The sequence below is a fragment of the Hyperolius riggenbachi genome, chromosome 1 (genome assembly GCF_040937935.1).
Source record: "Hyperolius riggenbachi isolate aHypRig1 chromosome 1, aHypRig1.pri, whole genome shotgun sequence".
NCBI classification, from domain to species: domain Eukaryota; kingdom Metazoa; phylum Chordata; class Amphibia; order Anura; family Hyperoliidae; genus Hyperolius; species Hyperolius riggenbachi.
This window is the reverse complement of record NC_090646.1, coordinates 203,351,711-203,379,446: the sequence shown is the minus strand read 5'-3', so window position 1 is coordinate 203,379,446 and position 27,736 is coordinate 203,351,711.

Genomic DNA, 27,736 nt, shown 5'->3' with positions numbered 1-27,736 from the left:
CGAATAGTGAATGGGCTATTCGCGTTTACTCGAATAGCCCATTCGAATAGCTGCAGCTAGAGGTGGGCGAACAGTTTGGCTGTGTTAGCCGAACTGTTCGGGCTGCCCAATCTGTCATTTATCTATGCCTCTTACTACTTCCGGGTCGCAATGACCCGGAGTAGTACGTCTGCGCTGCCCGGCGGAGCGCGTCCTAGTGACGCGCTCCCGTTGCCGGGCACTTTCTGCGCATGTACGTGACGTCACTCATGATGTCACGCACATGCGCAGAAAGTGCCCGGCAACGGGAGCGCGTCGCTAGGACGCGCTCCGCCGGGCAGCGCAGACGTACTACTCCGGGTCATTACGACCCAGAAGTAGTAAGAGGCATAGATAAATGACAGATTGGGCAGCCCGAACAGTTCGGCTAACACAGCCAAACTGTTCGCCCATCTCTAGCTGCAGCTATTCGGAGCTCGAATACCGAGCTCGAATAGCTGAAAAAGAGCTTGAATATTCGAGCTACTCGAATATTCGAGCTCTGCTGAGCACCACTGAGTGTGGGTGTGATGAGTGGCCTGCCTGCAGATGTGCTCCTGGGAAATAATATTAGTGATCTCCAATGCCACTTTGTGGGTGCAGTTACAAAAAATCAGACCATCAGCAGATGAGCTGGATGCGGAACAAGCCCCACTTGCGATGCAGCAGCCAACGGTGAGTGACCCTTCCGTTTCTGAGAACTATGCAGTATCATGGGATAGGGATGAGTTCAGAAGGGAATTAGAAGTGGACCCTACGCTCACGAGCTTCTGGGCACGTGCAGAATCACCAGAGGTTGGGAGGATAGGGGAGCACATAATCAAAGAAAATGGTTTGCTGTATAGAGTTGTTGATGCTAGGTCCCCTGAGCAACCCTGGACAGGTAGCCGACAGCTCATTGTCCCTCAGAGGTACAGGGCCACTTTATTGCACCTTGCACACAATATTCCCATGTCTGGTCATCAAGGAAAGAAGCGAACAGAGAAGCGGTTAGAACAAGCATTCTACTGGCCAGGGATCTCCCAGTTAGTTGCTTACTTTTGTCGTACCTGTGACACCTGCCAACGCAAAGCTAAACCCGGTGATCACCCCAAGGCACCCCTGCAACCCCTTCCTATTATCGAGGAACCCTTCCAGCGAGTAGCCATAGACATTATTGGACCCTTAGCACGCCCTAGCAAGTCTGGGAAGCGCTATATATTAACTGCTGTGGACTATGCTACGCGGTACCCTGAAGCAGTCGCTTTACCCAGTATTACAGCTTCCCGTGTGGCAGAGGCCCTAGTTACCATATTCACAAGAGTTGGTTTCCCAGCTGAGATTCTTTCAGACCAGAGCACACAGTTCATGTCAGACCTGGTACAATCCCTCTGGCGTTCTTGTGGGGTGAGAGCCATTAGAACCACCCCTTATCACCCTCAGACAAATGGACTGTGTGAGAGATTCAATGGGACTCTGAAAACCATGCTGCGTGCCTTTGCTGACACTGAACCTGATTGGGAACGATATCTACCCCACCTTCTTTTTGCTTACCGGGAGGTACCCCAGGAGTCCACTGGATTCTCTCCTTTCGAGCTACTGTATGGTCGGAAGGTGAGGGGCCCCCTTACCCTTATAAAGGAACACTGGGAGGGATGTCTAGAAGACACTGGAACTCCTGTAGTCCCCTATGTTCTTGAGTTGCGAGAAAGAATGAGCCAGCTAGCTGGCTTTGCAAAATCACATCTCAAGGCTGCCCAAACTCGCCAAAAGACTTGGTATGATCGTAAAGCCCGCCTCCGTGACTTCGTGGAAGGGCAGCGGGTGCTTATGATCATGCCTCATCCCCAAAATAAACTGCAAACTATTTGGGAAGGGCCATTTCGAGTTTTAAAGAGACTTAATGAAACCAATTACATTATTTCCCTGGATGACCAGGGGCAAAGACAAAAGACAGTGCATGTGAACATGCTAAAGGAATATCATGATCGTTCTATCCCTATCCTTGCCCTGTGTCACCTTTCCCCTGAGGAAACTGGGGAAGACCCCTTAATTGACTTACTGGACAGCACCCGAATCCAGATGACTGCAGAACAAGTTCCCCTGGGGGATCACCTAAATTGTAAACAACAAAGAGGAATGCGTGCTGTGATTCAGTGCTATGCCTCTACCTTTTCCTCCTAGCCTGGGAGAACCACACACGGTACTCACCATGTAGAAACCCTAGGGGCACACCCCATACAACAGCCACCCTATCGAGTCCCTGAGTCTGTCCGTGACACTATGTGGAGGGAAATACAAGAAATGCTGCAGCTGGGGGTAATTCAACCCTCCAACAGCCCCTGGGCATCCCCTGTTGTACTTGTCCCTTAAAAAGATGGCAGCACCCGATTTTGTGTGGACTACAGACGTCTTAATGACCAAACAGTCAATGATGCCTACCCCATGCCACACATTGATGAGCTGCTAGACCGCCTGGCAGGGGCTCGATATGTCACTACAGTAGACCTTAGCAAGGGATATTGGCAAATTCCCCTAACAACCCAAGCTCAAGAACGATCAGCCTTCATTACTCCTTTTGGCCTATATGAGTTCCTTAACATGCCCTTTGGAATGAAAAACGCTCCTGCCACCTTCCAGCGCACTGTGGACAAGCTGTTACAGAACTGTCATGACTTTGCCTGTGCCTATCTAGATGACATAGCTATATTTAGTAAAACCTGGGAGGAACATCTGCACCACATAAGCACTGTTTTAGAAAGGATTGCTAAGGCTGGACTCACCATTCGGCCAGACAAATGTCAAATGGGCATGGCTGAAGTGCAATACCTGGGACACAGAGTGGGAGGGGGAAAACTGAGACCCGAACCTGCTAAAGTAGAAGCTATCCAAAACTGGCCGCGTCCTCAAACCAAGAAACAAGTAATGGCATTTTTAGGCACTGCAAACTATTATCACAAATTTGTTCTTCATTTCAGCACCATAGCGAAGCCACTGACAGATCTCACCAAGAAGAAAATGCCACGTTTAGTGAATTGGACTTCATCCTGCCAACAAGCGTTTGAACAGTTAAAAGCAGCCCTCAGCAGCAACCCAGTATTGGCAGCACCAGACTACAAACGGCGGTTCATTGTCCAGACTGATGCATCTACCTATGGACTTGGAGCTGTTCTGAGCCAGGTAAACCAGGATGGGGAAGAACACCCTGTTGCATTTCTCAGCAGAAAACTGATGGATCGGGAAGTGGCATATGCCACAATAGAAAAGGAATGTCTAGGCATTGTTTGGGCCCTAAAAAAGCTCCAGCCCTACTTGTATGGACGTGAGTTTACAGTAGTAACTGATCACAATCCTTTAATCTGGCTGAACAGGATGGCAGGAGACAATGGCCGTCTACTACGCTGGAGTCTTGCCCTCCAACCTTTTAATTTTTCTATACAATACAGAAGAGGTAGACAACACCAAAATGCAGATGGGCTATCCCGTCAGGGGGACCCATAAACATTTACATATCAGGAGGGACATGTACCAGCATTAAGACCTGTCTTACCTGGCACAGGTAAGGTCTTACCTGGTACATGCCTATGTGGGGAGGGGGAGAAGTTGTGACAATAGGTGATTGGATTAGGACTGCAGACTCTAATGTACAGTACTGTATTTGCTGTCCCATAGAAGGCTCACCTTTCCCCACCCTCTGGAGACATCAGAGATACACCTTATCAGCCTAAGGCCATTCACTATTTAGGCTGCTGAGTGGTTGGCTCTCCACAGGAGGCAGACAGCTAGGCACCTGAGAGCAGAGCTGGTTTCATGTTTGTACCTCATGGAAAGGAGTTGGATTGTGTCTGGGGAAGGGAGAGCAGCTCCCAGGATCTGTTGTGAGCCAGGAGAATTCCCCATGCGGCCAGGACACAGATAGGATGTGCTGAACTTAGTGTCCTGAGGCCCTGGACTGTGGACTGGTGTATCTCACCTGCATCTGGTCATGTAGACTTGTCGGATGTCTACTGGATATTGGGACTGATAAGAACTGCATCTAATGGGACTGTTGGGATCTGTTGTGCACCTCTTGGACACCTTCTATTGGTGGAGTTACTGGAACTTTGGGACTTATGTTGCTTTGCCTGCGAAGCTGGGAATTGTGACTGCTTGGTAGGGGGAATCGGACACTCCTTTGTGGATTATATAGTAATATTGTGAACTTTTTGTGTGAACTGTGTGACCAATAAATGCCCCGCCAGTCGGGTTTTGTTTAATCTGCCACTATACACTGTGTCTCTGGGCTCTGTGGTCTCGGAACCGTCACACAGCCATACAAGGCCAGTGTAGTATATAGGAAAAACCTCAGCGCTTGGTAGACAGGTAAGTATCTGTAATATCACCACAGTGCTCTAGAGCAGTGTTTCTCAACATTTTATTGGTATGTACCCCTTTTAAAACCATATACTCACAAAGTACCCCCTAGCATAGGAAACATTATCACAAGTACCCCTGACAAATATATATTTAATCATAGTACATGATAATTGGTTCTAAACAATTTCCAAGCTTTTACTATTGCTTATAATTAGCTAAAATACTAACTTGGCTTTGTTTAAATAAGATTTATCATTTTCTAAAACTCTAAATTTGTTATTCTTGGTTAAATATATCAAGCCCGAGTACCCCCTGGAACCCTCAGAAGTACCCCCTGGGGTACGCGTACTACACGTTGAGAAACTATGCTCTAGAGTATAACATACAGACCAGACAAAATAAGCCAGAGGTTACTTATGATGCATAAGAAATCTAATTTATTTCCACTTCTTTTAAAAGCAAATATATAATGACTTACAACAGGGACCCTTGGTGTATAAAGTACATATCGTCATATGCCACATACATAGTGAACCATACAGTATTCAGTCGACAAATAGAGATGGCCCGCACGGTTAACCGGAGAACTTGTTCGCACAAACTTAGCTGGTTTGCCGGTGAACCGCGAACATTTAGCGAGTTCGACCCGCCCCCTATATTACATCATTGGGCTAAACTTTGACCCTCTACATCCCAGTCAGCAGACACATGGCAGCCAATCAGGTTGCACTCCCTCCTGGAGCCCCCCTCCCCCTTATAAAAGGCAACAGCATCGGCAATGTTCTCATTCTGTGTGCTGCTGTATTAGTGAGAGAAGCGAGAGACATTGGAGAGATAGGGAAAGCAATGGTTAGGAGGTCTGTTAGGTTGCTCCTTGCTGATATTTGTTGATGAAAAGCACCTTAAAACTGCTCTTTTGAGAGCTAATGTTCTTCTGATGTGTTTTTTTTTTGTGTGTGTGTGCCACTGACACTGCATATACAGCCCTGTCTGTCACAGCTTGTCCTTGCTAATTGCTGTACTGTGCCAGGTCCAGCACATTCAGTGCATATCTTTCACTGCCTCTGTGTGACTGCACTTTGTATTATACCACCAGCAGTCAGGTCAAAAAGTGTTCAGTACCTCACCTTTATCAAAATGAATGAGGCATGGATCCCGGAGGGCTACTGCCTGCCCGAAGACTAAGTAAGTCCCCAGACAGCATCTCTACCTGCAGGCCACTTGACTGCCTTCTCCGCCACCACCAACAGGGTCCAGACCAGGACTCCAGGTGGATTCCTGAATTTTTAAGGCCGCTGCTAGCAGCGGCGGCTAACAAAAACAATAATAATATTTTCTGGTGCGTGTACATGCCTGCCTAATTTTTCTGGCTACACTGCAGCTGCAACAACAAAACAAAAGGCGTGTACATGTGTCAATTCCCTTTTGTGATCATTACCTTGCCTTGGTGATCGGGCTTGCATATCAAAATAAAGCAATGAACGGCTTTATGAGTGTGTTGGGGGTTACACCTGGCCCAAGATAATAAGGTTGTTGCTTCATTGTGGACAGTTGTTCTGTCATTGAGCTACTTCAGCCCGACCATATGGGCTTGAAAACCACCATGGCCTGCACTCTCGCCATCGTGCGCACCAGTCCAGCACGGCCATCACTACACAAACAGCTGATTGTGGTGCGTTACACAGTGAGTTTGGTCTATCAGTGTGAATCAGTACACTACTTACACTAACTGCTGATCCATGTATATGTTACGGCCAGAACCCGAAGTGTGGCCACTTCGCGTTCTGGCCAGCCACTCCGGGTTCTGGCCGGCCAATGTGCGAAGTGGCCGCAGTGCAGCGGCCAATGTTAGAAATGTAACGTGTAAAGGTATTCAAACCTGCTCAATTTCATGAAATGCAGCCGGCGGCAATGTAATAGATGAAGCCGCCGGCTTTCGCACTGCCTTCTCCTCCTCTCCTCCTCCCCCCCGCCTCTCTCCTCTCCCTGCCTCCTATACAACATACGTAGCAGCCGGGGACACGTGTATCCCTAAGAGTCGTTCGTCGCGGCAGGGGAATCCTGCCGTTCCTGCAGAGCGGTGCTGGCAGAAGCAATGTCTGCAGCCTCCCCGCTCTGCTTCCCCTGCCACGACGAATGACTCTCCGGGACACGCATTGTCCCCGGCTGCTCCATATGTTGTATAGGAGGCAGAGAGAGGAGAGAGGCGGGGGGGGGGGAGGAGGAGGAGAGGAGGCAGTGCGAAAGCCGGCGGCTTCATCTATTACATTGCCGCCGGCTATATTTCATGAAATTAAGCAGGTTTTAATACATTGAACATTACATTTCTAACATTGGCCGCTGCGCTGCGGCCACTTCGCACATTGGCCGGCCAGAACCCGAAGTGGCTGGCCAGAACGCGAAGTGGCCACACTTCGGGTTCTGGCCGTAACATATACACACGCAAGATGTTTTCAAGCACTAGACCTCAAATTTAGCAATGCAATGTGATTTCTGCCTTTTAGGGATTATAACCCTGTTGTGCGGCAAATCCGTAATTTCCCCCGAGACTTTTGGCATGTATCCCACACCGCCATGTCCCCTCCAGGTGTTAAACCCCTTGAAACATCTTTTCCATTACTTTTGTGGCCAGGAACAGTGATGTCAAGTTCGCCTGCCCATTGAAGTCTATTGCAGTTCGAAAAGTTTGCAGGTTCGCAAACTTTTTCGGAAGTTCGAATTCAAGGTTCGTAAACTGAAAATTGGAGGTTCGAGCCATCTCTATCGACAAATGCCCAGTCTCTATTTCCGAGAGGTTTCAACGTTCCGCCATCATCAGGGAATGCTGGAGGCTGAGAACAAATAAATAGGTATTGTCACTTACAGATTAATTCCGTGTGTGTGCGTAGGTTGATTTCGCCACTGAGAAACATGAAAGAAGCCCATCGGAGGAGACGGGTCAATTGACTGCATTCACGGGACGTTGGGAGGTTTAGGCGCGCTACAGAGTCTATGTTAGAAGGACACTAATGGGTCACGCCTGGTGTGGACCCGGGGCAACAGCGATAGGGCTGGTAGGGGATGAAGTTTAAACCCCCCTCATCTCGTCATCTATTCTAAACTTAGTGCAAAGTCTATGTAATGCGGAAGCACCACCACATACAATGCGTACATTACATAGACCAATATTATTCCTCACATGAGCAAAAGTCTGTAAGTGCTTAGGCATACTTAAAAATACATATCATTTCAGTAAAAATATAAATGAGTGAACCTAAAAACACTATAAAAAAAAAAGCTATAAATGAGTGAACCTAAAAACACATTGCACTTTGGTTCATATACAACTCCAGATAATATACTAACATCTGTAGAACTCCATAATAGTTATAAAAAAATGTGAATATTAATTAGAACATAAAATATAGAATATAAAATTATGTGCCACCAATATTGCTCCTGTAAAAATACATACAAGTCAATAGATAGTAATTATATGTCAGCAAATAAAAAAAAAAAAAAAAAAACAGTACATGCATATACTTGTATCACATATGCCCTTTCTAGATAGATCTATCATCTAGTGTTCAAACCGATTATTGCACTTTGCTGTCCCAATTAGCACTTTCTAAAGAAGTTTTTATGAATTATATATGAAACAATTTATACTAATGTCTATATTTAAGCCCCTTGATTCCATTGTTCTTAGTGTAAAAATCCATTTAGTTTCTTTCTTGAGCACTAGATGGCAGATCTATCTAGAAAGGGCATATGTGATACAAGTATATGCTTGTACTGTTTTTTTCATTTGCTGGCAAATAATTACTATCCATTTACTTTTGTGTATTTTTTTAGGCACAAGATGGGTGGCACATTATTTTATATTCTATATTTTATGATTTAATAATACTCACTTTTTTTTTAATCTATATATATCTTTTATTGAGTTCTACAGATGTTAGTATAATATCTGGAGTTGTATATGGATCAAAGTGCAATGTGTTTTTAGGTTTACTTATTTATAGCTATATTTTAACTGAAATGATATGTATTTTTAAGTATGCCTAAGTGCTTACAAACTTTCACTAGTAGGACGTATAATATTGGTCTATGTAATATACACATTGTATGCGGCGGTGCTTCCGCATTACATAGATGACGAGATGAGGGTGGTTTAAACTCCATCCCCCGCCAGCCATATCACTGTTAACGCGGTTTCACACCATGCGTGACTCATTATACCCAATAGCGTCCTGCTAATATAGACTCTGTAGAGTGCCTACAGCTCCCAGCCCCCCTTACATGTAGTCACGTGACCCGCCTCCTCCTATGCGATTCTTTCATGCCTCTCAGCGGCAAAATCAACTGTTGTAGCCTGCGACGACCATGGAAATAATCTGTAAGTGACAATGCCTATTTATTTATTCTCAGCTTAGCCTCCCTGACACCGGCGGAACGACAAAACCAGTTGGAACTGGGGACTGGGCATTTGTCGACTGAATACACTATGGTTCACTGTGTATGTGGTATATAAGATATGTGCTTTATACACCAAGGGTCCCTGTTGTGGGAGCCCTCAAAGTAAGTCATTGTATATTTGCTTTTAAAGGAAGGTGAAATAAATTGGATTTCTTATGGCTTATAAGTGACCTCTGGCTTATTTTGTCTCGGTGATGGTCAACTGTATATTATACTCTGGAGCACTGTGGTGGTATTACAGAGACTCACTTGTCTACCAAGCGCTGAGGATTTTCCTATATGCTTCTAACACTATTTGTGGATATGGTTACCTAAGCAGCTGGTAGATTGAATATTTCTATGCTAAGGCTGGATCAGCGCCTGTATCTTGGTTTTTGGTTGGCTCAAAGTGGTCTGGCTTTCACTTGCACTGGGCTATGCCATAATTTTGCAACCGTGGTTTGATTGGGCTTGAAGATAATAGGAAATTTAATTACAAGAGAGATATTAAATATTTGTTGTTGTTTTTTTTACAGCCATACAGCATATCCCAAACAAGTTAATGATGCAGAATAGCTACAGCTCTGATATAAGAAAACACTATAGTGTAGTTAACAATTTCATTACCATGCTACATGTTTAAAGAAGTGTTCTCTGTCAAATACATTGTTCAGGATATACAGAATATAAAACTAATAATAATAATAACAACAACTGAGAATTAAATGTATGTAGTAATTATCATAATTATCATCAATGTAACTCATGGTAATTGTTTATAAAAATGACAGCATTTAAAAAAGGTATGCATATTTTTTTTTTAGTGTATGAGATTAAATAGCTAGTACTAAAAGAAAGTAATATATTCCGTATTATTACAGCTATGGTTAAAGGAAAAAGAAAAGTGCTCCATTAGAAACAAAAGAATGATCCAGTAGCAAGAAGGGTTTGCACTGGCAGTAGTAAGTGATTCACTTATATACCAGTTATATACATTCCCAATGTCCCAACTCTACTGCACTAACATCTATGTGACTTATTCTACTCTAACCCCTTGCAGACACAACTCAATTAAATCTATGCCATGCTTGGAGCATCCAGTTACAGCTAGGATGTAGATTTCAAAGTCCCATTGCTCTGCACTCCTGTCCCTACTGCCGCTCTGCCACTACCACTGCACTTCACTCACTCAGCTGTCTAATGACATCTGACTCTGTGATCACTGTGCCAACCATAGCGATTACAGTTGGAAAGGGGGGGAAAAGGCTCTGGTCCTTAAAGAATACCAGAGCTGAAGTAAATTGGAGAAAAAGGGGGGGAGGCAGGCATGTATGGTGAGCTGTCCTGATGCCAACCGCTCCCCTCTGTTCTCCTTTCTGCCCCTCTGATCCTCCTAGTAGCTCTCTGGCACCCTCTTCCAGGTCACGGGAGTCGAACATCACTGTGCCTGCGCTAGGGATGATCAAAGATATGCAAATTCTTCTGAGTTGATGTAAATGTGTGCACATTTTTTATGCAAATATATGCAGCTTGAAAATGGACCAATCAATTTAAACCTGGGTTTAAATTGATTGGTCCATTTTCAGACTGCATACATTTGCATATAAAATTGCATAATTTCAGATGAATTTGCATCTCATTGATCACCCCTAGCCTGTAGCCCGGCTGTGCGCGTTCTACAGCACACAATTGCAGCCTGGAGTACACTGCACATGACGCAATCATGACGTCATGCACAGAACTCTCCAGACCCCAGTCATGCACAGCGCGGCCAGCGCAGATGCACTGATGCCAGACTGTGCTGGAGGGCAATTAGGAAGATAAGAGGGGCAGAAAGGAGAACAGTGGGCTTCAGGATGGTTTACCATACATGTCTGCTCTCTCCGTTTCTCCTATTTACTTTGGCACTGGTGATCTTTAAGGAGCCAGATATTTAAAGTAAGGAAAAAGTTAAGTTGTACATTGCTGATGCCCCTAGACATGTCAAATATGAGCTTTGAACTTTTGCTTGTTTGTTTTTGTTTTGTTTTTTTTGTTTTTATTTTTAGTTTTTTACTTAATTTTAAATTATATTTTCTGCTTCCAAAAAGGACAAATAAATATATATGATACAGGCAAAGGCTGTTCTTCTTAACAGATAAACCCATTAACCTATTAATAGGTAAAATATACCATTTTATTATTCCTTTATTCAGTTATGTAACAGAGCTCATCTATACGTATATATTTTCTGTATGATACTCTAATAAACAACTTCAGCAAAGCTATCTCTTCTGCCCTTGTGCCAGAGGATGGTACAAGTAACTCCCCAAAGATTATGATAGTATCACTTACAGGACAATAATAAATGTTCTTCTGTTATGTGAGTGAGTTTTATAACTTTAGAAGGCTCATGCTGAGGGACTGCAAAGGACAGATGCATGCCTAGAGATGAACAAACTTTGCTTCACAGAACATTTATCTCATTCTCCCTTGTGTTTTGCTTTTTCAGTCGTAATCCTTAATGATTAAAAAATGTCCCTATCATGGGCTTTTATCAGGCTTTCAAGTTGTGAATATTGAATCCTGTTGTTTTCCTACTTGTTTCTAATTTCCAGATCTGAAGACATTTCTTGAAAAGTGCCAGGGTGAAAAATTATAGAAGAAAAGTTTGTTTGGCTAAAGACTTTGGTAAATAAATGTCCTTTTTTTGTGAAGCCAGGTTTCTTAGACATGTATAGTAAAATAAATTACAAAAAAAACCTCTTCTGGCTATGCCTAAAATCTTTTACTCAAGTGGTATAGATTTATTTAGAAATGTCGTTAGCACTAATGTCAGGAGTTGTACCATGCAAGCAGTGTGTCTCAGTTCCTCTATGTTCCATGCACATACACCATTCTTTCTGACATTGGTTATGAAATCATCCATGCTTTCTATCTATATACAGCTTTAAACTTCTACCTCTCCCTTTCCCAATCCTCTCAAATGTGTCATCCACATGGTACTCAAAGTAGTGTATTACTTTAATTTTATAATAGTCAATGTCAAATAAAAATACTTTCCTTTTGTTGCCTGTACCATAGCAGATAGAATAAGCTACACATTGGTCTTCTCTCCAGCACCAAGGAACCTTAAAGAAAACCTATAAGTTTGGTAAAGGGAAAAGTTAGAAACTTACCTCAGTAATCCATAGGCTTCCCAATCCACCTCCAGACCACCACTGGAGGCTGGGACCCTTTGAAAGCTCACGGCCGTGCTCCCGTACATGAGCGAGTGTGGCTGGGCTGCACAGGAAGTCTTGCACCTGTGTAGTAGCATGGAGCCGCTTGGGCTTGGTGGACAAAGCTGAGCATGATCAGCTCTGTGCCTGTGCAGTGTGGCCATTCTCTGTTAACAAGCCCTTGACAAGGGGTTTTTTGGGTTCCAGCACTGGAACAAAGAGATGGAATCCAGAGGCTTTACTCAACTAAGCAAAGTAACTACGTTTTTTCCTTACAGGTATATGGTATTTTTTTTTTTTATCAATAATTTTTATTGAGTTTTAATAATAACAGCATTGTAGTTGAAATTATAGCAGATTAGCATGAACAAGGTCAGCAGTACATCTTATAGAGATACATACATGTTTGTATTAAAAATAACTCATGAACAATGAACAATGAACACTGAACAATAAAATATTCAATCCTGTCTTGACAATCCAATTTACATGGCCACTCTGGGCTTGGAAGGCAAAGACAGATTTAGAACTATGAATGAAAGGAAAATAAAAAGTAGAAACATAAGTGGAAAGCTAGAAAAACCGAAAAGAGAAAGAAAAGGAAAAGGTATAGTAAAATTAGGTCTTAGGTATGGTTTGTAAATAGGTGGTACATCTATATATATAATAGAGTAAGTGCCTCAACCTTCAAACAAGAAGAAGAAGTAGTGCCCTGCCCCCAGGGCCGGTCCAAGCAAGTAGAAGGGGCTGGTCCAAGCAAGAAGAAGAAGTAGTGTCATGTCAAACCAAGGGCAAAGAGGAATCATTTGCATACTCAGTAGCAGTGCATTGTGGGTAACCACAAATGTTCACTTATAGCGGAATTATTGCAGATTTGCTTCTGTTTTAAGAAGGAAAATTACACCAAGCTTTGCTTTTTTTAGTAGAAGGGATTTTTGGTCTCTTTTACCCCCCTATACATTCTTAGAAGTTTGGGTCACCCTAAGCTGCTTGGCTACTCTGTTGTACTGGTCCAAGCCCTATCTCATACATCCATATCAATCTCTGCTATAGCTATCATTCATGAAAATGCTGATGGTATGGAGAATCAGTGTGGGAAAACACCGCTGACAGTGTTTTAGACTTCAGGCTGCTGATTCATAAAAAAGTGTGGTAGCAGCGCGGAGATTCCCCGAACTAGGCTGGCGGTAGGCTTGCGGAGACACGGAAGCTGCCGAGTTAATACATTTCTCTCTGTTCCGCTCTCCTGCAGCTGCCTGGGAGGTCTCTGTGTCTCCATTCACTTAGCATTGTTATCGCCACATCAGAGGGAGCGGTACTTCCCGACCTCACACCGCTTGCGGTGATCTTTATGAATTAACATTTTGCTACATTTTTTACAACAATCACCGCACAAGGCGGTGATTTATCGCTCTGCTCAGTAATATCAGCTTTTGATGTGGAAGGAGCCTTTATGAATGCAGATTTTGCTACGTGTGCGGGAAAGTCAGCTGTTTTAAGCATTTCCACATGCAAAAAAACCTTTATGAATGATAGCCTATGTAGTGATGAGAACTTAAGGTCTGAAATAGGCTGTCACATGTGGGTTTGATATGACTGTGCAAAACTTAAAGCTATAGGCTTGCTTGGCTTACTAAGGGTGAAAAGAAATAATTTGCATATTTAGTAGCGGTGCATTGTGGATAATCACAAATGTTCACTTATAGCTGAGTAATTGCATATTGCTTTCTGTTTTAGGAAGGCAGATTACACCAAGCTTTGCTTTTTTTAGTAGGAGGTCTTTTTGGTCCCTTTTATCCCCTATACATTACGAGTGGTTTGGGTCACCCTGAGCTGCTTGGTTACTCTGTTGTACTGGTCCAAGCCCTATCTCATTCAGCTGAATCAATCCCTGCTATGTATGGATGAGGGTCAAAAGTCTGAAACAGGCTGACACATGTGGGTTTGATATGACTATGTAAAATGTAAAGCTATATGATTGCTAAACACCAGTGGTTCTAGATGCTTGCTTGGCTTACTAACAGGGAAAAGGGGTAATTTGCATATTTAGTAGCAGTGCATTGAGGGTAACCACAAATATTCACTTATAGCTGTATTATTGCAGATTTCCTTCTGTTTTAAAAAGGCAAATTACACCAATACAGTGTGTGGCATTGCAGGAAGTGACGACAGTGGAACGTACGCTGGAACGCGGTAGAGGTGAGTCATCCCCGCCCGCTGCCTCTTACTAATAGTGGCAGCTGCTACTGTGCTTAAGCAGGAGGGGGAGTGCACATGGGGGACCAAGGTGGGGGGGGGGTCTTGCTGAGCTTAAGCTGGAGGGGGAGTGCACATGGGGGACCCAGGTGAGGGGGGGTCCAACCCCCCTCCCCAGCACTGTGCCCAATACCCCCTTCCTGCCCTCTACCCTCTTATGTGGCGTATGCTACGCCGCGGGTCAGCTAGTACACAATATTGTTATAGTTTTACATTTTATTAGAAATGGACTGTAGGCCATGTGAGGGTTATGAGAGGGTATTTTGCTTATGGAGTTGATGTAGAGTAGGTAACTAAATAGCTGGGGATTGGGATTTAATATAATTTACTAACTTTTCATAAGATTGTTTAAAATCCTCAGTCTGAAAAAATGACCTGGATCTTATACAGATCTACAACTTCAAATTATTACAGATTTTGGATAATAGATGGTTAAGTGAGATTGGAGTAGTCGACTTCAAAAGGGTTGTTATAAGTTGGAGAGCTGTTATTAGGGTGTGGCATATGAGAGGTTTATGAATAGGGTCTATATCTGAAAGATCGTATAGCAGGAGAGCATGTTGAGGTGTTAGGTGAAACCCTAGGGAAAATTAGAGTTTGTAGCATACTTTCCACTTTCTGCCATAATTGCTTTACTATTGGACATTCCCATAGCATGTGTAGTAGAGATCCTACATGTTTGTTAAAATTTCCAACATAAAGCCAAAGTTGTGGGAGAAAATGATGCCAACTTTCTAGGAGTTAGATATCATCTAGTGATCATTTTCTGTAGTGTTTCCCAATGAGTGTTACATCTCGATAATTTTAAGAGAAGTCTAATAGAATGTAGCAATTTAGTGGGGCAAATTTCCATTCCTTGATCATTAGACCATTTTTTGCAATAATTTGTGAGATTTTGTGTGTGGTCAGGGATAAGCTCGTTGTACCATAATGAAATGGCACCTTCATATTTCATTTTGCTGTTTAAAAAAGTTAAGATATGATCAGGTAGATAGGCCGGAAAATATAGAAGGGAGGAAATGAAATGTCTAATTCTGTAGTATGGAAAGAGGTGAGAGGATGGGAGTGTAAATAGGGATCTGAGTTGTGCGAATGGCATAATTTTCCCCTTATGCATAATATCGTTCAACCAAACAATTCCATGATTGCTCCAGGCCATAGTGCTGAGCCCAAGGGTTGAACAAAGACAAAGTTGAAATTGGAACCTTTAGAGCTGAGGAGTTGTGGTTGCTGGGGGGAATGTTAATTAATGTTCCCAAGCTTTAATCATGGCATTGATAGGTGGGTAAATTGAGGAGGAGGGTTAGGTATATGGTATTTTAAACACACCTATCATGCACAATATAGACATACTGCGTCTTTTTCAAGGTTAAAGCATATAAACACAGCTTAATTGTAGCAGTTGACACAGCTGTTAATAAAAAAAATTGATTTCAGCACAGACTACTCATAAAATGCTGTTTTGGGCAGAACCATGTCCTTACGAAGCTACGAATGCACAAATGATGTGCCCTCCTAGTGTAGCAGGTAGAAAGAGGATCCATTTATTTTTATTTTTATATTATTACCTGGTCAGCAGCTTTAAATAGAGGCACTGCTGACACGGGTTTGTTAAGTAAGGGCATTTTGCCCTTAGTTGTAATGGGGGCTGCCGTGTGGGTAGGCAGGGCTGATGGCTGAGGGAAGGTTGCTAAGCAACCAGACACACATGCAGGGGAGCCGTTAGGGAAGATATAACGGCTCTCTGAGGGGTTGAGTGGGCAGTTGGAGCGGACAGGGGAATGGGAAGGATGCAGCAGGCACAGCTGAGGAGAAGCAGGCCAGACACTGCGACAGCTGACATTTTGGGAGAAAATTACTGTGCCATGATGATTCTTCAATCCTTCATAAGATAAGCTGGAGCTAGTCTACTTTAGGGGACCCACCGCAAATCCCCATAGACAATTTCAGCTGGGCTGCAAAACGGAACAAATGTCTTCCATTTGCTTGTTTAAACCTCCACAAGCCTTATATCCTCTGGCAGCTAAGCATGCCCTCTAACGAATTTTGCAGGTTTCGGTCAAAAAAAAGTTGTAACTGACTGTACAGGAGCCGCCGAACGGCCGCAATTTCGGGTCCGTCAGCCATCTTGGTTCTGCTCTGCAGGTCGTTTCTTCCTCCTGATTGGAGGGATTGTTGGGTGGGGGCGTGCCAGCTTCTGTCAGCAGCTAACAAACCCTCCAATGAGGAGGAAGAAAGGACCTGCACAGCAGAACGAAGATGGCCGACGGAACCGAGATGAAGGCCGTTCGGCGGCTCCTACACAGCCCATTTCAACTCTTTTTTTGACCGAAAACCTCACAATTCGTTAGAGGATATGCTTACCTATCCATGGGTATAAGGCTTGTGGGGGTTCAAACAAGGTGAAAGCGGACATTTGTTCAGTTTCTGCAGCCCAGCTGAAAGTGTCTATGGGGATTTGCGGTGGGTCCCCTAAAGTAGACTAGCTCCGATAAGCCAGCCATCAGTCAATCAAAGCTGACAGGAAGGGAGGAAGCGGAGAGAGATTTTGGCAGATGCAAAAGAGCCAGGCAGGTGTATAACCGGTAGCTGATGATACAGAGGTGCTGAGAAGATGTTTACAAATCTGACACGTATGCAATATGATTAATATGGTGATAAATCAGCGTGTGACAAGAAAGATGCTTGAACATTTTAACTACAGTGAATTGGCTATGGTGATGCCCCTAACTGCTGAAGTATAGTGCTGGTGAGGCTGAGAATTGAGACTGACAATCCCTAATTTCTATGATTATCATTTTTATTGTTATTTTCATAAGTTTTCCTGAACTGTTGCGGAAATTGGAAGAAAGGTGTTTTTTTTTATGAAAGTCCAAAAACTGCCTATCACCTATGTACTATGTATGGGACTATGAAAGAGTGATTTTGAGAAGACAGTGTATCTGCTTAATGAAATAATCCAGTGCCCTGTCCACTAAAGGCCTGTTATTTACCGTCATAGCAACTGACTTTTAAAATATAAAGTGCAAAGAGCATTTTGTTTTTGTTTAGTGTGGTACAGTGCAAAGTTATATTTATTAAATACTTACCTTTGGGAAGAGTCGTCCAGCTGGGTTCCTGTAAAAGAAAGGAGAAATGATTAATATGTCAATTTACCAGTAATATTGAAAGATTTCAAAGAAATACCTGTTAATAGACTGGTTTTCTAGCAATAGACTGATCCTGCAAAAGAACAGAAGAGATTACATACAGGAGCGACAGAATTTGAGATTTACAAAGAAACTGTTTTTATTTTTATTTTTCTGTTTCTTTTTGCAAGCATATTGAGCAGTTTTGCTCATAAGAATGTGACGGAGTCATTTTTTTTTTCTTTATTTAATTCTAGTACCTTATTAGTTTACTAAGAATTTTAGTAATTCACTAACCAATTTTATTTTATTTTTTTATTTAGCATTAACTTATTAACCAACCACTTTATTAACCTTTAACCATCTAATTGATACATTTATTATTCTGTTTTTTCCTAGGAAACGGTCTGATCTATTGAATAAGTAACATAGCCAGAATAATTGATCAGACTGAGAGCAAAAAGCAAGAGTACTCTATTTACTATTGAGTTATGAAAGATTTTGCTGATCAGCAAACGTAGAGTGTAAATTGCTCTATATCTGCCTTCTCAGTGAAGCATTAAACCGAAATTATTTTGGTACTCAGGGTTTTTGGGAACACAAATAAGGTCTATTTCTCATTAGGGAGGGTGAATACGCTCAGCAAATACTTACCGGGTGGAAAGGTTTTGTGTTATTGTTAACCAGTTGTTTCCCTTCTAGCTTCCGGAAGTGTCCTATAAGAAGAAGACCAGAAGATATTGAGAAGACTGTGATATTAGATTGTGTTGTGTGTAATTCTCATTGGTTATATGGAGTAGAATCTGTATTTTCTTTTAATAAACTTTTTGAATTTTACAACTTGCATTGGTGTTTGTGGAATTCTCCTTCAGTTGGCGGTTTGAAACCGCTTACACTAGCGTAATACAAAGCACAACAAGGTTGTTTCCTTAGTATCTGTAAGACCTAAAAGAGTAACGGCAAACTAGCAGCACAAATGGAGTTCATAGCAAACATGTATCAGGTTAAAACAATTTTAATTTTTAGCCCTCTAGTGAGTGGAAAATACTCAATTAAACTCTATTTACATGGCACGGTATTGCAAAGCCCAAATGGCTGTCTTAGTAACATAAAATGACAGTATCAGTACCTAAAAAATGTAATGTCAGACAGAAGACCCGGGGGGGGGGGGGGGGGGGGGAGGGGGGGTTATGAAATGTAGCCCAGTCTTAGACCAAAGAGGAAGACAACGCTTGTATGGGAAGGATCTTCAAGGCTTTTTATGGAGTTGTCTAAGAATGTAGCCATTTTTTTTTCTTCTTTTCTTGTTAACCTTTATGGTTTGCCTCTAAAATAATATTATAGTTCTATTTATACTTCTCAAACAAAAAAAAATAAAGTGTAAAGTGTTTGAAGATAACTTTGTTCACAATTTTAAAAGTCTGCACAGTATCAAAAGTATTTAGTTCCACCTTCCCAATTAACAACGGTACATCAAACCTTAAACTGAGTTTTTTTTTCCAAAGAATTGTGCCCATTTTCTCAGTAATATCACCAGAGTGAAACTAGACAATATGACTCACCTCTACTGGACAGAGAGTAGGTAATAGGGCAATGCAGCACATCAGGTAGTATATATGGAAAGCATATGCTTCATGAACAATTGCAGCTCATTAAAATTACTTGTATTCTATGTCCCTTTGAAGGAGATACACATTTTGTTAATAGGGGCAAGTATGACATACATAATGATCTCTCTCATTTACTTCCCAACTGCAGGACAGGAGGAATTATAGCCTCCTGGCCTGACTTGCCAGTGACCTCATCTTGCAATTAACGCTATGAATGAATATGAATATGTACAGAAGTAAATGGATGCGGTACAGGGGAAACATTGTGGTCTTGTTATTTACAGAAAGGTGCATATGTTTCAGGTTTCATGCATACATTTAACTATTATGTAGTTCATAATAGCCAAGACACTGAGGAAAAAGAGGACTCGTGTTTGAATGTGGAGAATAGTTTGGATCAAGTTGCTTGTCTGCCATGGCAAGTTGCATACGTACTGATATACATAAAGGATATAGATAAGTGTTGACAGAGGTGTAACAAGAACCCAGCCCCCCCCCCCCCCCTGCAAAATTGTCATGGGGTTCCCTGGAATCCAAACTCTTGATGCCCTAAACCAATCATCTCCCCTCCCTCGACACAGCACTCAAGATATTGCAGAGTAGCAGAGGGTGAAGCAGGCTATTTCGATGCATGGAGCTTAGTGCCATATGCCGGAGTTGGGCACCATCATAGCCATCATAGCAGAAACGCTATGCTGTGCGACCCATGCATAAGTAGTTTGCGTCAACTCGGAGGGGAAATAGTAGTTAACGCCACCTCGGAGTATAGCTGCAGCAGGAAGAGTCTCCATTTGGTGCCTATATGGGTATTTTTGCACAAAGTGAGAGATGAGATTGTGCACAGTTATGATCAGGTGCATTCACACCAAACAAGTGCTAATGATAATAATAATTCTAATAATTATTAATAATAATTCTATATAACATTTGTGTAGTGTTTTTTTTCCCTGTTGTACTCACAGCACTTGAAAGCTTCAGCTGATAAGGGTACGCTCAGTAGGCCGCCTTGCAGTGTTAAGGAGTCTTATCCAAGGACTCCTTACTGAATAGGTACTGGCTTAGTGGCTTACTGAACAGGAAGAACCAAGATTCGAACCCTGTTCACTTATACCAGAGGCGGTGCCTTTAACCAGTACATTACCCACCCACTGACCATGATTTTAAACTGTAAATTGACACAAAGACTTAATGGAAGCAAAACTAGCTGTGCTGTATTACAAAAACCCACACGGTATGAACTGATGATCACTGTTTACAGCATGATATAACAAGCAGGACACAGACATAAATGAACAGTGTTTATTCAAATGCAGCCACATAGTGTATATACAAGCAACGACAATCAAGTAATTAAAAAATCTTAAAGCTAAAATCCCATCTAGTCTACCTAAGAGGTTATAAGTATGTACAGTATGTACATCATATTGCAATCACAAGAAATGTCACCCTGACTATCAGACTTAATTCTTGAGAGAGTCGCGGGGTCTATCTCCTAGACTCCTACGCAAATGCATCAGATCCTCAATCTGCTTTATCCACTGAGCACAGATTGCATACTCTTCTGAGGGCAGGATTCATGCCTGTAGCATTGACATTAACTACCTCCACCCCCCTATGTTTTATCTGCTGCTAGTTGTTTATTGATTGAACCCTCTATGCATGAGTGGTGCCTTTGAAGAGTTTTGCGGGAAACGGTACACAAGACACCCCTGCACCATAAATACAGCAGGTTAAGTATATTCTTTTTCCTGATTTTTCTCCTCAAAACCTAGGTGTGTCTTATGGTCCGGAGCATCTTATCATCTGAAAAATATGGGTTCTTTTGAATTGATACTTCAGGTAGTCCCGAATATTACACAGAATTGTTAAGATTGTACAATCAAGTTTGTATCATCATTAATGGACACCTTCACAGGAAAAAAAAATTGGCAGCACTCTTAATGAGGCTGCAACTGAAATGAAACCAACAGAGATGTGCAGCGCCCCCCAGGGACTTAAATACACACCTTGAATACAAATCAGATGCAAAACTATGCACTAAACCCTAATCTAGATAAATTGATTGCAAACTGATACACATGGATGAAGCTAGCCATAAATAGACTACATTTTTGTACAAAAGGATATATTGACAGCGCTTCCAAATACAGGCTGCACCCAAGTTGACCAGCTGCATAGATGTACAGAGCCCAAAACACAGGCAGAATACACAACTCTCTTCCGTGAGGGTACATCAATGCCGTGAAAGAGTCTAGAACTGAACAAACTGCACATAAACGGTTTTTGGAAGCTAACCTTGTCCATTTGCTGCATCTGTTTTGAATGCAAGTTGTGTAATCTGCTGAGTTTTGGGCTCTGCACATCTATGCAGCTGATCAACTGTGGTGCAGCCAGCATTTGGAAGCACTGTCAATGTCTCCTGTTGTAAACAAATGGGCACCTTTAACCAGAGTCAACCACTAGTAGGAAAGTACATAATCTTCTACGGGACTTTCTTACCTCTTTCGCACAGTTTTCCTAACTTTAGACATAATCCTAAACTAAAGTTTTAGGCAGTGTTTGCAAACAAAAAACATGGCCAGGAAGTGATGTGTAAATATATAGATATATGCATAAATACACACACACACACACACACACACACACACACACACACACACACACACACACACACACACACACACACACACACACACACACACACACACACACATACACACACACACTAATATGTGTGTATATATATATATATATATATATATATATATATATATGTATATATGTATATATGTATATACACATATACATATATTCTCATGTTAAAATATACTACAAGTTTCTGCACTCCAGTCTGGGATTGGTCACAGTTTCTCAGTATGTGAAAGGCAGCTCCCTCCCCCCTCAGCCTCACACACCGCATCACAGCTAAGCTGAAACAGAGCCTGGAGGGGGCTTGCAGGGGGCATGCATAACGTGTCCCTATTACAACAAAGGCAGCCCATTCCTCCCTGGGTCAAAGCTTGACAAAGAAAAGAAGATTAGATATATTACAGAGACAGTGCAACTAGAAAAGGCTGCAGTAATCCAGACCACATTAGAACAGGTATAGGAACTTATAGGATAGAAGAAATAAGGCTGAAAATTGTGTTACAGAGTTTCTTTAAAGAAAAGGAAACTAAACACTACTTTCTGAAAATGCATCTTTGCAGTCTCTATAAGCAAGTGTACAGTCAAGGAAATAAGAAGAATGTATTTATTATCTGGATGATATAAAAACAAAGTTTCTTTTTTGCTGATCTAGCGCTCTTTGTTAAGGCAGAACTTTTAAGGTTACTTTAAAGTCAGATCATCTATCATATTTGCATCATATTTGCTGCTTAGATGATACACTGTCCTTTAAATATGAAAATCAAACAAATAGTGTTTAAATTTCATTAATGATAATGCTCTAAAATATTATCTCAAATCAATCATGACTACAATAACTGCTTTGAAAACACAATCTATCTTTTTACATGTCAAGCTAGCAACATACCAAGAGAATTAATTTTTCTCAGTAACTAAGACAAAGCTTTAAAGATGAAGGCATTATTATATTACCTCCATTGTGAAATTGTAAAACTCAAGAACTGGTGACAAAGTGGATACTGAGTTCTTGCCATTTCAATAGCTGCTTGAGTTGAAGCAGGCAATTTGGCCACCCACTAGCAGCGAAAGTTTTGGTGCCACCGCTGAAATAGTATTAATGGGGGAAATTTGGGTGCCCACGCTGTGGGTGCTAGGTTCATCGGGTGCCACGAGTGCCCAAATAAGCCCTCAATGCTGCTATTTCAATGAGCGCCTATGACAGTGCCTAAAAAATTATGTTCTTTAACCTTTTTTTGGTGATTGATAGCGGGTGTGGTTGAGGTTAGGCAAAGGGGGTGGTGGTTAGGGTTAGGCATCGGGAAGAGTATGCGTGGGATGGGGTAGTTAGGGTTAGGTATCAGGTATGGTGTTTGTGTGGGGGGAAATTAGGGTTAGGATTCAGGAAGGGTGTTTGTATGGGGGAAACAGTTAGGGTTAGGAATCAGTAAGTGTGTTTGTGTGTGTGTGTGTGTGTGTGTGTGTGTGTGTGTGGGGGGGGGGGGGGGGGGGTCAGGGTAAGGTGCCAGTGGGGAGGCTTCTGTGTAAGAGTAGGGTTAGGTTTAGCTGTAATAAAATGGAAAAATGGAAAAACATGCCATTTCATTTTTGTAAGGAGCATGGTCTCAATATTGGACATTGTTGAACAGAATCTTGATTGTAGTAGCTTCTATTTTGTTTCCTTTTTCACTATTATGTTTCCCCTACTACCGTATATGTCCCTGTTTCATACGTCTTTAAGTTGTCCTCATTAAAGTCTGTGACATTATAGTAACCCTTAGTGTGTCTCTTTATAATACTTTCATAACACAGCCCTCCATTTGGTGCCCCTTATAGTGCTTTCTATGCCTTTTATAGGAGTTCCTGTTCCCCTCTTACAGTGGCCCCTGTGTGACACCCCCATTGTGGTGGTGCCTGTGCTGTGTCCCTTACAGTCACCTCTATGCCCCCTTATAGCATTGCCTACAGCAACATAGTTAAGCCAAGATCTAGTATACTGGCAGCAGGAAGAGGCTGGCTGCAGTACAGGACACAAGAGAGCCATGAGAAGAGAGGTAAAACACTACTTACCTCAGCATTACTACTGTCTACAAATCTCTCCATGGGAGGAGGGGTCATCATACACTAGGGATGGCTTCCCTGCTTAGTCATTCATATGACGCCAGGAATGAGTGAGCTCTTGGAGAGAGAACTCTGTAGGCATATAGGGCTTTCATGGCCTGCACTTTGATCAAGCCTTGCCAGTTATCTTTTCCTCATTCACATCTCTGTATTTATTTCTCCACACTGCAAGCTTTATCCGCCCATTCTTTGTGTCATTGGAATGGGTAAAGCCAGGGGTCATGGCCCAGTGGCCACTTGTAGCAAAGTAGCCCACTGTCCTGTGGTACTGGAACCTCCTTTACTTTCAGTACTGGCAGAGGTCACATTTTAAGCCTAGTTAACAAAAATACAACATATTTATTTGAGTGGTGTCCTCAGTCGATTTACACAATTCTTTTTTAACTACCCAGTAAATGCTGTAGAAAATTAGGAGCATAAAATGTTGATATACAGTATTCCCTGGTTGTTAAACTGATTCATGAAAAGTATTGTGAAATTATTAAAAGAATAAATGTAATTGCTTGCCATGTTTCATTTTTATCCATAAATATTGAATGCTTTGTGCACCAGTAAATACACCCAAAGGAATATAAAATAAGTTGTGCTCCTTTCGCTCTATGGCCTGCAGTATTTCCTATCTCATTCTTTTTATAAAATAATAGTATAATTACCAGTACATGGCTTTGTTCTTTCCAAAACGGAATGCTAAAAGAAAACATTGACATTGTGAATATTCAAAATAAAAATACAGTATCATTAAAACATATTCATGTAGGCTGAAAACATCAATAAAGCTATTTTGTAATACCTAGAGCCGGAGATTAAGGAATGAATGCCCTAGGACAATATACATCACACTGACATGAAATGAAGTTGGTGAAGTTTTCATCATAATGTGATTTTTTTTTGTGCCGTTGTTTTTCTTTTTCATACGCTACATCAATTTTACAGCCATTTCCCAACTTTATGCCTCATTATAATATTATTGCATTATTGATTTAATTCAGCATCAATACATTTCTACTGTACTTCATTGCTTTTACTATTAGTGTTGTAATTAGTAGTAAGTTCACCAGAAATAAAGAGAGTGCATATGAAGGTCATTAGATATTCAAACCCGATTTGCTTTAAAACAACAGCTTTGTGTAGATTAAAATAAGCAATTATGACATTGCACATCTGTTACTACTATGGTACTTTTTTATACAATATATTTGCTCAATGTTTGACAGTGTTTAAAATAGCAACACCAAATAACAGTGTAGTTTACCTTGCATTGGCCGTGTCTTGCATATTATTTATTTATTAAGACCGTATCTTAAAGCGGAATATAACCCTGCATTTCAACTTTGCTCTAAAACATTATTTACAGCATATTATATGCAAAAAGCATTTTTTTTTACTAGACCAGCATTGGAAGGGTTAAACACAGAGGTTTTAAGTTCCGTGCAGACATTCAGATGGTTACATTCTATTTAGTTAGTGTGTAACTGTTTATCAATAGATACATCTCTTTGGCTGTCCTCCAAGCTCCTTCTCAGTGAGAGAGATGAGTCATAATAAACACATATTTGTAAACAAAAAGTATCTAACTCAAGTTCGGATTCGGTTGCAGAAATCTCTAGGGACTTTAAAGCCCTGTGTAACCCTCCCAATGCTGGTCTAGTAAAAAAAAAAATGCTGGTTGCATATAATATACTGTAAATAATGTTTTAGAGCAAAGTTGAAATGCAGGGTTATATTCCGCTTTAATCTAGCACACAAATCTGCTGTGTTCCAAAAAATGTGGTTTATACTTATTGTAGATGATATTAAAACATAACTTTTAATAAATAATTTAAAACTTCAAGTATGGCCTAATTATGCCTATATAATAGTTCAGAATGTGAAAAGAGGGGTACAAATATGTCAAGACAACCTTTTATGACCCCATAAGTTTTTAAGTTTTCCAAGTGTTCCAAGAAAAACTGTGCTAATACATGAAAGTCATTAGCTGCTGAAAAATTAGCTTGTAGCTGATGAATTAATGAGGGATGGTCATAAAGGATGATTTCTAATTTTTCACTTTCCGATAATAGTCTTTCCGATTTCCGTGGAAATCCACAGAAATCAGACTTTCTGATTTTCACAGAATGTTTTTTTTTTTTTTTTTTTTTTTTTCAGTAAAGTTAGTAAATGAAGTTAATTGTGAAAATAAACACTTTTTTGTGTATGTAGGCTATTGCGGAATCGGCAACCACGGTAAATGTCTGCATTCTCTAATTGGTCTTTCTACTACTTTTGAGTCTTCTGATTGGCCTAAAATGTCTGCAGTAATCGATTTCCGTGGCAGAATATGGTTTGTCTGATTTGTCCAATGCTTCAGAGTCTTGTGATTGTCCTAAAAGTTTTCTAAAATGTTACCACTGCCTCTTCCCACCTTAAAGCACATCAAACCATTACCTCCACAGCAACTATGTCTATTTGAAAGATTATAGAAACATTAACTACTAGCATACCTCCTTTTCTGTCTGTTTAACTTTCTTAGTTCACAGGTGAGTTTCAGGAGGTTGTAATCGGGAGCAAGCAGGAACTTGTCTAACAAAAACAGTGTCCTCGACACAATAACAGAGAGTCTAAACAGTGATACAGGGGCACAAGCTCCTGGTTAGTACTAAAATTGTAAACAGTACCTTCCCTGATGAACCAACCAGGATGTCCTCAGATCAGTGAATATGTGTCAATCCAGTGAACAGGATATTGTGGAGCTCTCAACTGCTAGTAGCAGGCATCACTCTATGCGTGTCTCCAGACTTTTCCCAGTGTAGATGCGCACGCTGTCTTTGTCAAGGTGCTTCAGCAGAACTCCTCAATGGAAGTCACCCAGTGGAGGCTGGCTGCACTTTCTGGGTACAGGGTGAGAAAAGGCACACAATAATGTAGACTGTTCCTGGTGTCGGTGCCTGCACAAGGACTCATACCACTTCTTCCAGTTAAACTTGTGTGATGAAAAGTATGACACATCCCAAACTGGGTTTCAGTACATATGTGTTTACATAAATGCAGTAATACGTAATTCAAGTACTCTTGGCCAACATCTTAATAGTTACTGTTTCAGCTACTATGTAGTAAAAAGAAAAGCAGGTGCTTTTAGCACATGGTGTCGGCGGCGTAGAGCCTTACTAGGGCTATTCTGCATCCCCTCCATGCACTGATAATTTGGGGTTCCAGTGATCGCCGGACTCCTAATTACTTCTTTTTCCATACTGCTATGACTCATTGGGCTTGATTCACAAAGCCGTGCTAACTGTTAGCACGCTGGTGAAAAGCCTATTATCACGCCTAAACTCAGTTTAGGCGTGATAACATAAACTTGCGTAAAGTTTTACACGCGCAAAGTTTACTCGTGCAACGCTATTAAACTTTATGCGACGTTTCGCGCGCACCGGAGTTTGCACGAGAAAAACTTTGCACGTAAAACTTTGCGCACAAGTTTTTCCCTCAAAGCGGTGCTAACCTACTTAGTGCAATGCTTATCACGCCCAGAAGTCTGTAGGCGTGCTAACTAGGTTAGCACCGCTTTGTGAATCAAGCCCATAGGGTGAATAGTATTTTGCGCCTCTGGGAATATGAGTGGCAGCAGGGTGAGCAATCATTTAACTCACCCTGCACCCAACTCACTGAGTGCATACATATACACGCATGGTAAAATGCCAGCACCCAGATCCAGCAAAATACAGTATCTTCTCAAAAAATTAGCATATTGTGATAAAGTTCATTATTTTCTGTAATGTACTGATAAACATTAGACTTTCATATATTTTAGATTCAAATACACACAACTGAAGTAGTTCAAGCCTTTTATTGTTCTAATATTGATGATTTTGGCATACAGCTCATGAAAACCCAAATTTCCTATCTCAAAAAATTAGCATATTTCATCCGACCAATAAAAGAAAAGTGTTTTTAAAACAAAAAAGTCAACCTTCTAATAATTATGTTCAGTTATGCACTCAATACTTGGTCGGGAATCCTTTTGCAGAAA